Raw genomic sequence first — 10038 nt, forward strand, 5'->3', positions numbered from 1 at the left:
TCCTCCCAGTGTGTGCCTACTTCTTTCATTTAAAAAGAAAACACAAGTCACAATGATTGCATGTAGTCTCTGTGTTCAAAAAATGTGGGGGGCAGAGTGGAAAGAGCTATTCCTTTCATGTTCTCCTTGAAGGCCTCTTGAAGGCACCTTGTGGGGCACTTTGGGAAGAAGAATTCTGGACAGGATAGGCCTTGAGTCTGTTCTCCTCCATCTCTGCCTACACCTGGTTTTATTTGATTAATCAATGGGTGAATGGATGGGTTGCATATTTTCCTGACTTTTCTTCCAAGGAGCTCAATGTGGAATACATGCTTCTTCCCCTTCTCATTTAATCCCCACACCCAGTGAGCTTCACAACCGTGGGGCTGTAAACTCTGGTCTCCCTGGAACAAGTCCAACACTCTAATAACTACATTCCTGCTGCCCATTTTAAAGTATAAGTGCTTTTCACTGAAACTCTGAAACACAGAGGAGGAAGAGAAGGATGCTCACAAAAATTATGATGGCAGGCCTGACTAATGCATGGCCAAGAGCTTTCCAGCTATCACCCCATCACTCTTGTGATGCTGTCACGACAAGCGCAAAACGCAATTAACTTCTGAGTTCACCCAGAAAACATCTTGGAAATGCAACATTTTTGGTGTGCTTCCTAAATTGAGCCAATTATGTGATTTTATCTAATGTGCAGTGATGGGGAGTTGGGAGGATACTAAATTCCTCGGTAGTTAGCTGATAATGGGGTGCACATTCCATCCTCGGTAGTGATAACAAGCGAAAAGCCCTCAAAGAAGATGAGACATTTCAGTCATTCATTAAGAAACTGGAATTTGATGAGCAACCTCTGCAACTGAAGACAATGACAGGATACCTCCAGGGCTGAAGCAGCTCCATCTAGCCCAGTATCCTGTTTCCCACAGTGGACAGCCAAAGGCTCACATGCATAGGAGCATGAGAAGCTGCTTTATATCAGGTCCACTCCTTCGTCCATCTGGCCCAAAAGTCATGGATTAAGATGCCCTCAGACTCTCCCCACCCAGCACCTGAGTGGGCCTCCTCCAAGATGCCACTGATAGCATGATGGGATGAAACACCATGGGCTTCCCATTTCTGATTTACACCTCTGGAAGTCCATTTAATATGTGATCCCTGATTGGTTAGGACATGTGTCCAGGGAGGAGGAGGAGGAGGAGGAGGAGGAGGAGGAGGAGGAGAAGAAGAAGAAGAAGAAGAAGAAGAAGAAGAAGAAGAAGAAGAAGATATCCCGCTTTATCACTACCCTAAGGGGTCTCAAAGCAGCTAACAATCTCCTTCTCCCTTCCTCCCCCACAACAAACAAACATCCCTCGGATGAAAATAGGGACATATCTCACTCCTTCTCCCATCTAGATCCTTCTTGACCCTCCCATTTTTGCCCCTTGCCTCCTCATAAAGCATTTCCTATCAGAAGAGTTTGGAAGAGTTTCGATATGACATCCCACTTTATCACTACCCTAGGGAGTCTCAAAGCAGCTCACATTCTCCTTTCCCTTCCTCCCCCACAACAAACACTCTGTGAGGTGAGTGGGGCTGAGAGACTTCAGAGAAGTGTGACTGGCCCAAGGTCACCCAGCAGCTGCAGGTGGAGGAGCAGGGAAGCAAACCTGGTTCACCAGATTACGAGTCCACTGCTCTTAACCACTATACCACTAGGACAGGGATGGGGAACCCAGTGGCTCTGTGGATGGTGCTAGACTCCAGCTCCCATCCCCCTTGCCCATTGCCCACGCCAGGGCTGGTGAGAGTTGAAGTCCAACAACATTTGGAGGGTAACTGGTTCCACATACAGCAAACACTGCAAGGAAGAAAGGTGCATAAAATTTATGAATGAACACTTGCAAACGTGACAAGGGCTGGGGATAAACTGATCTGTTCCTCCCAGAACAGAATAGCAATAGCAATAGCAATAGCAATAGCAATAGCAATAGCAATAGCAATAGCAATAGCAATAGTACAGTGGTACCTTGGGTTAAGAACTTAATTCGTTCCAGAGGTCTGTTCTTAACCTGAAACTGTTCTTAACCTGAGGTACCACGTTAGCTAATGGGGCCTCCCGCTGCTGCCGCACAATTTCTGTTCTCATCCTGAAGCAAAGTTCTTAACCCGAGGTACTATTTCTGGGTTAGCAGAGTCTGTAACCTGAAGCGTATGTAACCTGAAGCGTCTGTAACCCGAAGTACCACTGTATATCATTTTGTACCCCACCCATCTGAGTGGGTTGCCCCAGCCACTCTGGGTGACTTCTAGCACATATAAAAGCATAATAAAACATTAAACCTTAAAAAGCTTCCCTAAACAGGGCTGCCTTCAAATGTCTTCTTAAAGTCTGGTAGTTGTTCTTCTCTTTGACATCTGGTGGGAGGGCGTTCCACAGGGCGTGCGCCACCACCAAGAAGGCCCTCTGCCTGGTTCCCTGTAACCTCACTTCTCTCAGGGAGGGAACCACCAGAAGGCCCTTGGAGTTAGACCTCAGTGTCCGAGCTGAACGATGGGGGTGGAGACGCTCCTTCAGGTCTACAGGAGATCTTTTTATGAGGGCTGATATATAACTCAAATAAACAGATCAACAATGTAGTAGATAGTGTGTTGGACCAGAGACTGGGAAGCCAGGGCTCCAAACCCCACCCAGCTATGAACCTCGCTGGCATGGCCTTCGCTCAGGCACTGACTCTCAGTCTAATCTACCTTGCAGGGTTGCTGTAAGGTTAAAATGGGGATAACCATGTGCACCACTTTGAGTTCCTTGGGAGAAAAGACAAAGGAGAAATGGAAGAACAGCAATAACATTATCTAATTCTGGCAAGCTTTTTGTTTTTGAACTTTCACTCAACACTCACATGTGCCAAGTCTATGCAGTACAAATTTGCTCAAATCAGATATATCCAACTAGGTATTTAAAGTGCTAATTAAAAAGAGTTTCGCAGTTAGTCAGGATATAATTAAGACTCTCTTTTTTAAAATGAAATTTGTGTGTGTGTGTGTGTGTGTGTGTGTGTGTGTGTGTGTTCCATAAACCTAGTTAATTCACTGAGGTTTTAAAGTGCTTGGTTCAGTCATTCTGTATTCACAGCAGAATATAATTCGTATTCATCTTGCCTTAATTTACTTTGCATGATTACTCCTTGGAAAGCCTCATCTGTTCCAATCTGCACTGGAGCTTGCTGATTTATCACTTTAGCTGCCCTGTTTAATCTGTGCACTATTTTTAGACGGCTACTGTTCTAAGTGGTTTGCCCAAAAGCCACATACAAACATCTTCCCACCTGACCCAGATTTTTGTGAATCAAATGGGTCAAGTGCAGAGCATTAATCAATTCTGCTTCTTACCCCGCCCAAATCCAGTCTGTTCTTATTTATTTATTTTACTTCACTTATTTTATTTATTTCTACCCCACCTTTTTCTCCAAGGAGCTCAAGGTGGTATACATGATTCATTCCCCTCCTCATTTAATCCCCATAATAACCCTGCAAGGTAGATTGTGTCCTCCCTTAAAGAGGGCACGTGTTGTGGTGAGACCTGGAGACTGACCTCCTGGCTGTGGGTGGGTTCATTGGACAGCCACAATACCCGATTGGTAGGTCCCTCGTTGCTGGGATTAATCTGGCCAATGGGGTGCAGTCTAAACAGATTGTGGGACCTATATATACCTATGCACCATGACCCATAGCTTCCTCTTTCGGCTCGGGCATCGTAACACCTGCCCACCTCTCCCTACTTTTAGGGCATTTTGTGATTGACCTTGCTATTTCGTCATGTGTCATCTGTCATTGGGACTGGGGCACAGCAGGAATTTCCCCACTTGGCTGATTGGCCGTTGCCATTTGGGTTTCACCTGCTACGTAGCAAATCATCACAACTTGTAAGGTTGTGGATAGGCTCTGGTTCAGGTGATAGGGATGGGAGAACACTCTCGCCATTCCCATGTGAAGGGTATTCCGTAAAGGAATCCAGGGACTCGATGGTTTGGTCAACCCCCGAGAGGGGGTTGTGCCCATGCCTGAGTCCAGGGGGACATTTGGGTGGCGGAGATAGCCTGTTCCCGGCTTTCCGCTTATCCAGGTGTTCACCCTTGGCTGACCTATGCTGGTGCCCTGGGTCAGTGCTACCTGCAAGGGTGCAGGGAGCTAGTTGAACCAGAGCCTATGCAACCAGTCACTTTTCTGTAATCAATAAAGTTGTGGCCTAAATTCTGCCAAAAACCAAAAACTAAAATTTGAGTCAAATGTGTGTTTATTTAGGGGGGAGGTCTATGGCTCTGAACATGCAAGTTAGAATGAGAGGCAGTGACTGGTGCGAGGTCACACCTAGTGAGTTTCATAGCTGAGTGGAGATTCGAACCCTGGTTTCCCAGGTCCTAGTCCAACACTCTAACCATTGCACCAAACTGGCTCTCTTCAGCTAAGATGTCATTCTCCTCAGCCCAGATTTGAAGCTTATTCAGTGAAAACCTTCTGCAGACTTTTGACACAATATCCAGGAGACTAACTGATAATAATAATAATAATAATAATAATAATAATAATAATAATAATAATAATAAATTATTGAATCAATATACTGCCCTATACCCGGAGTTCTCAGAGCAGTTCACAGAATAAAATCAAAATATAAAACCACAAAATTCATAATCAAAATAAAAACAACCCAATGACCCCAATAAATTATTATAATAATTTTATTATTTATACCCTACCCATCTGGCTGGGTTTCCCCAGCCACTCTGGGTGGCTTACAGAATATATAAAATATAATAAAGCATCACAAACTTCCTGATACAGGGCTGCCACCAGATGTCTTCTAAACGTTTGTTGGGATCAGACCTTTCACCCTTTTCATACGGGGGACAATAACACTAGCCCACCACCCAACAGGAATAATCCCTGATTGGCTAATATGGGGGCGGGGGACTTAGCCCAAATTGGAGCCCACCAAGAGGAGTACATTTAAATATTCAGGGGAGAGTGTATCTTTCTCGGGTGCCACCACAGAGAAGGCTCTCTGCCTGGTTCCCTATAACCTCACATCTCGCAACAAGGGAACTGCCAGAAGCCCCTCGGAACTGGACCTCAGTGTCCAGGCTGAACTATGGGGGTGAAGACGCTCCTTCAGGTCTACCCGGACCGAGGGCGTTTAGGGCTTTAAAGATCAGCACCAACACTTTGAATTGTGCTCGGAAACGTACTGGGAGCCAATGTAGGTCTTTCAAGACTGGTGTTATGTGGTCTCAGTCACCCATCTGGCTGCTGCATTCTGGATTAGTTGTAGTTTCCGGGTCACCTTCAAAGGTAGCCCCACGTAGAGCGCATTGCAGTAGTCCAAGCGGGAGATAACTAGAGCATGCACCACTCTGGCAAGACAGTCCGCGGGCAGGTGGGGTCTCATCCTGCGTACCAGATGGAGCTGGTAGACAGCTGCCCTGGACACAGAATTGACCTGCGCCTCCATGGAGAGCTGTGAGTCTAACATGATCAACATTTCCCTTGCTCTCTGATGCTCAGAGCTGGGCTGATCTGGGTGCTGGGAAGAGAAGTGACCACCTCGAAAATCCCAATGTACCCATGGGCCTAAAACATTGGTGACCCCTGCTATAGAGGGATTCTCACTGCTCATTAATTTTTGGAGCGAGAAAGACCTGGGAAATATCCCACCATGCATCTCTTCCCCCTATTTTGCAACTGCATGTATTAATGTACAAGTAGTAATCAGAATCTTTAAAATGCTGCATATATTCATGTATAACAATGCTAGCTAAGGCAATGTCAATGGAAGATAAGCAATCATCACAAGGACATGACCCTGTACCATATCTAATGTATTGGTTTCTCTGTCTCTCTTTTTATTGTTTTTAATTAGATGTACTAATTAATAAAATAAAATAAAATAAATACAGTGGGAGGGTGTGATGTGGAGCTCAATTAGTTTCCAGACTCAATTCAAAGTGCTGGGTTTGACCCAGAAGGCCTTATGTAGAGGACTTCCGGGTTAGCGCCTCTGGCAATGGCGGAATTCCTCTGATCGGGAGGAATTTACTCCATGGAAACAGGGTCTGGCCGCCACGGCGAAAGTGGAGACCCACTAAAAATCACAGGCGGGAGAAACCTGTGAACCTGAGATTCGGCTGGCACCTTTTGCGCCTCCCCTACTCGCGGGGAGACCCGGTTTCGGGGATCTGGAGCGACGTGGGGTGAGCGGCGCAGTGCTTCGAATTGATTGCTTCTTTCACGGAGTGAAGCCGCATTGCTGTTGCCGGAGAGCGCTGACTTTTTCCTGTGGACAATTCGATTTTAAACAACTACCCGTGAGTAGAAAGGAAAATTGGATCTATAAATGTCTTAATTTGATAGACTACTGAAATGGTATAATTATGTTTTTAAATTGTTTTTGTTTTGTTTTGTTTAGGTTAATGTTGTGTTTTGTATTGTGTATATATTGTATTGTATTGTTTTTTCTTTTCTTGTTGTTTTTTTTCCTTTTTGTCCCTTTTCTTCTCTTTCCTTTTTGTAAGTTTTGAAAGTAATAAATATTTTTTTTAAAAAAACCAGAAGGCCTTATGTGACCCTGACACCTCAAGGACAGCCTCTCGCCACATCAACCGATCTGAATATGGTCTCATCACCTGAGGCCCTTCTCCACATGTCCCCTCCAAGGGAGGCATGGAACTGGACTTATCAGTGGTGGCCCCCTTTTGTGCCCTACTCTTCTCAGGGACGCATGCATGGTGCAGTCATGGTTAGGTCTTAGGCACCAGGCTAAGACATTTTCATTGACCCAAATCTTCAGTATGAACATAAGAAGAGACAGGGCTGTTTTAAGCATATGCAGCACCTGGGTGCAAAGATCTCCCTGGCGCCACTCCCCCCCCCCCCAGGTTGCCCAGTCCCAGGCGTGCAGGAGGGCGGAGCTGGCCAGCCACCTCAGCATCTTGCTGGCTCAGTCACCCCCGAACTCATGGCACAGAGCCGCCCGCAGCAGAAGAGCACTCTGCAGTGTTCCAACTGGTGGGCGGGCTCTTCCCTGGACAGAACTCTCAGGCCCCGGACTCTCAGACTGGCACCCCTGAGAGCCCAGCGCCCAGGTGCCCTGCACCCCTAGCACCTATGGGTAAGACGGCCCTGAGAAGAGCCCTTCCGGGTCAAACCAATGGTCCATCTAGTCCAGCATCTTGTTCTCCCAGTGGTCCACCAGGTGCCTGTAGAAAACCTTCAAGCACAACTCTCCCAGCCCTGTCATTTCAGCACATGGTAAAATTTAAGTCAGCCTTTATTATAATGCTCATTTGTTCGCAGGGTGAAGTAAGATTTCTCCCGATTGTGTTACTGAAACAGCACGTTGAAGAATTTTGCATAGCACATTGTGTGTGTGTGTGTGTGTGTGTGTGTGGCTGTTAATTGATGTTATCTGTCTGTATTTTGTCTCATTAAGTCACTTTACCTTTTGCATGAAGTGAGTAACAAATATAAGGAATATTGGTGTAATATAAATCTGAAATCAAATACAGTGTTCGGCATGCGCACGATAGCCAATGTGCACACCGTTTTTGGCCCTGGAAGGGGGTGGAATGGAGGTGAGGTGGGGCAGAATGGGCTTACACTTGCCCCTACCACAATGTGCATGGTGTATCAGAATGCAATCCCTGCACAAATGGGGAGTAGTTGCCTGTACTCTGACTGAGTATTTCTGGAGCATGATACCAAAGCTAACATTTATTTTTATTTTTATTTTAAGGAGTATTTGGGAGTATTTTAAAAAGCATCTCAGAAGTATTAAAGAGTATTTTTAAAAGAATTCCTTGGGAGAATTAAGGAGTATTTTTAAAGAGTTCCTTGGGAGTATTAAGGGGTATTTTTTTAAAGAATTCCTTAGTAGCATTACGGAGTACTTTAAAGGAGTATCTGAGGAGTATTTCAGAGCGACTTTCAAAGAATACCTCAGGACTATCTGTGATATTTTTAAGGAGTACCTCAGGAGCGTTCAGGTGCACTTAAGGAAGTATTAAGGAGTATTTTTATAGGAATACTTTGGGAGTGTTTCATTCCTAAGATATACTGCAACAAGAGGCTTGACCTGGCATATCTACCATTCTATTTAATTATGTCCTTAAACCACAGTGATGTCACTTATTGGGACTGGAATGAGCTTTGCTCCCCAGAGACGCTGACGGTGCCCTGAAGGCGCTTACTGCTCATTTTATATTAGGAAACATTTTATCATGTTGTAATGTCAATTATCCACAGCTCCATCTCACTTTAATTAGGAGCACACAAACATCAATCATCTGCTTCCTGGTATCACCTGCAGAGTGATGGATTTTTTCTCCCGGCAAGGAAAATGTAGGGATTGTACTATTGACTTGGTTATGTAGGCCTCAACTCTACCATATGTCCCCACTGTGGAAGGGCGTGTGGATCCAGAACTGGCCTCCACAGTCACTTACGGACCCACTTCTAAATACGTGTTCATGGAAGGCAATCTTACTCGGCTACGAGGGATCGCCAAAGAAGAAGAACATGTTCAAAGCAGTATCACGCAACAGTCATGGCTTCCCCCCAGAGAATCCTGGGAACTGTAGCTTGTTAAGGGTACTGAGGGTTGTTAGGAGACCACCCCTTATTCCCCTGACAGAGCTACAGTTCCCAGAATTCCCTGGAAAGAGGGACTGACTGTTAAACCACTCTGGAATGGTGGGGTCTCCTAACAAATCTCAGCACCTTTAACATAGCAGAGTTCCCAAGATTCTCTGGGAGGAGGCCATGACTGTTCAAAGTGGATTGATACTGCTTTAAATGTATAGTGCAGATGAGCTCTACTTTCCTTCTCCCCCATATGGGATATTAACACCAAGATTATTTTGTGCAACTGAAATATCCCATATACAGTCTCCAGCATCTTCAACTAAGGCTGAGAGGTACCCATGAGAGATACCGATGGTCTGACTCAAGGCCACTTCCTATGTCCCTATTTAACCAGCCCTTTGTGCAGAAACATGAGGACTAAAATCTTGCTTTATTTTCAAGGGAAGTACCAGCTGAGGTGAAATGAGAATGTGCTGCTAGGCCACTGCGTGACCACAGGGCCACTACCTGGGCCATGTGGCAGTACCCATGAAGTGGCAGTGACAAAGGGCAGGTTCTGGTGAGATCTTGTGAGATCTTGCAAAAAATCCCATAAGATTGTGTGCGCTCCACAAGATCTTGCAATATTTGGTGAGATTTTGCCAGAAGCTGGCACAGCTGCCGGTGCCATCAGAAGTGTCGGAAGTGGGATGGATGAGGCACCAGCCAGGGTGCTGCTCCTGGGGCTTCTGCTGACCTCATAGGTGGCCTTCTTCTGGGAAGTACCATAGCTGAGAGCATAAAGAATGTCCCAAGTTCAACTCTCAGCAAACTCAGGTAAAATTGGGGAAAGACTCCTTCCTGGAACCCTCAAAAGCTGCTGCCTTACAATGTGGACAATACTGAGCTGATGTGAATCGGTATAACGCAACTTCTGGTGTTCTTGAATCCTAACCAAATGCCACCAGCTAGATTTGTTGTTGTTTAGTTGATTAGTTGTGTCCGACTCTTCGTGACCCCCTGGACCAGAGCACACCAGGCACTCCTGTCTTCCACTGCCTCCCACAGTTTGGTCAAACTCGTGTTGGTAGCTTCGAGAACACTGTCCCACCATCTCGTCCTCTGTCGTCCCCTTCTCCTTGTGCCCTCCATCTTTCCCAACATCAGGGTCTTTTCCAGGGAGTCTTCTCTTCTCATGAGGTGGCCCAAGTCTTGGAGCCTCAGCTTCAGGATCTGTCCTTCCAGTGAGCACTCAGGGCTGATTTCCTTCAGAATGGATCGGTTTGATCTTTCTGCAGTCCATGGGATTCTCAAGAGTCTCCTCCAGCACCACAATTCAAAAGCATCAATGATGGCAATGGTTGTGTTTCGTAGCAACAACAACATGACCAGCAGAGGAAACCTCCCTGGAATGTGCCTACTGACGCACAGGGCTTGAGGAAGCCACAA

Source organism: Podarcis cretensis (assembly GCF_951804945.1).
Source record: "Podarcis cretensis genome assembly, chromosome: 16".
Classification (NCBI taxonomy): Eukaryota; Metazoa; Chordata; class Lepidosauria; order Squamata; family Lacertidae; genus Podarcis; species Podarcis cretensis.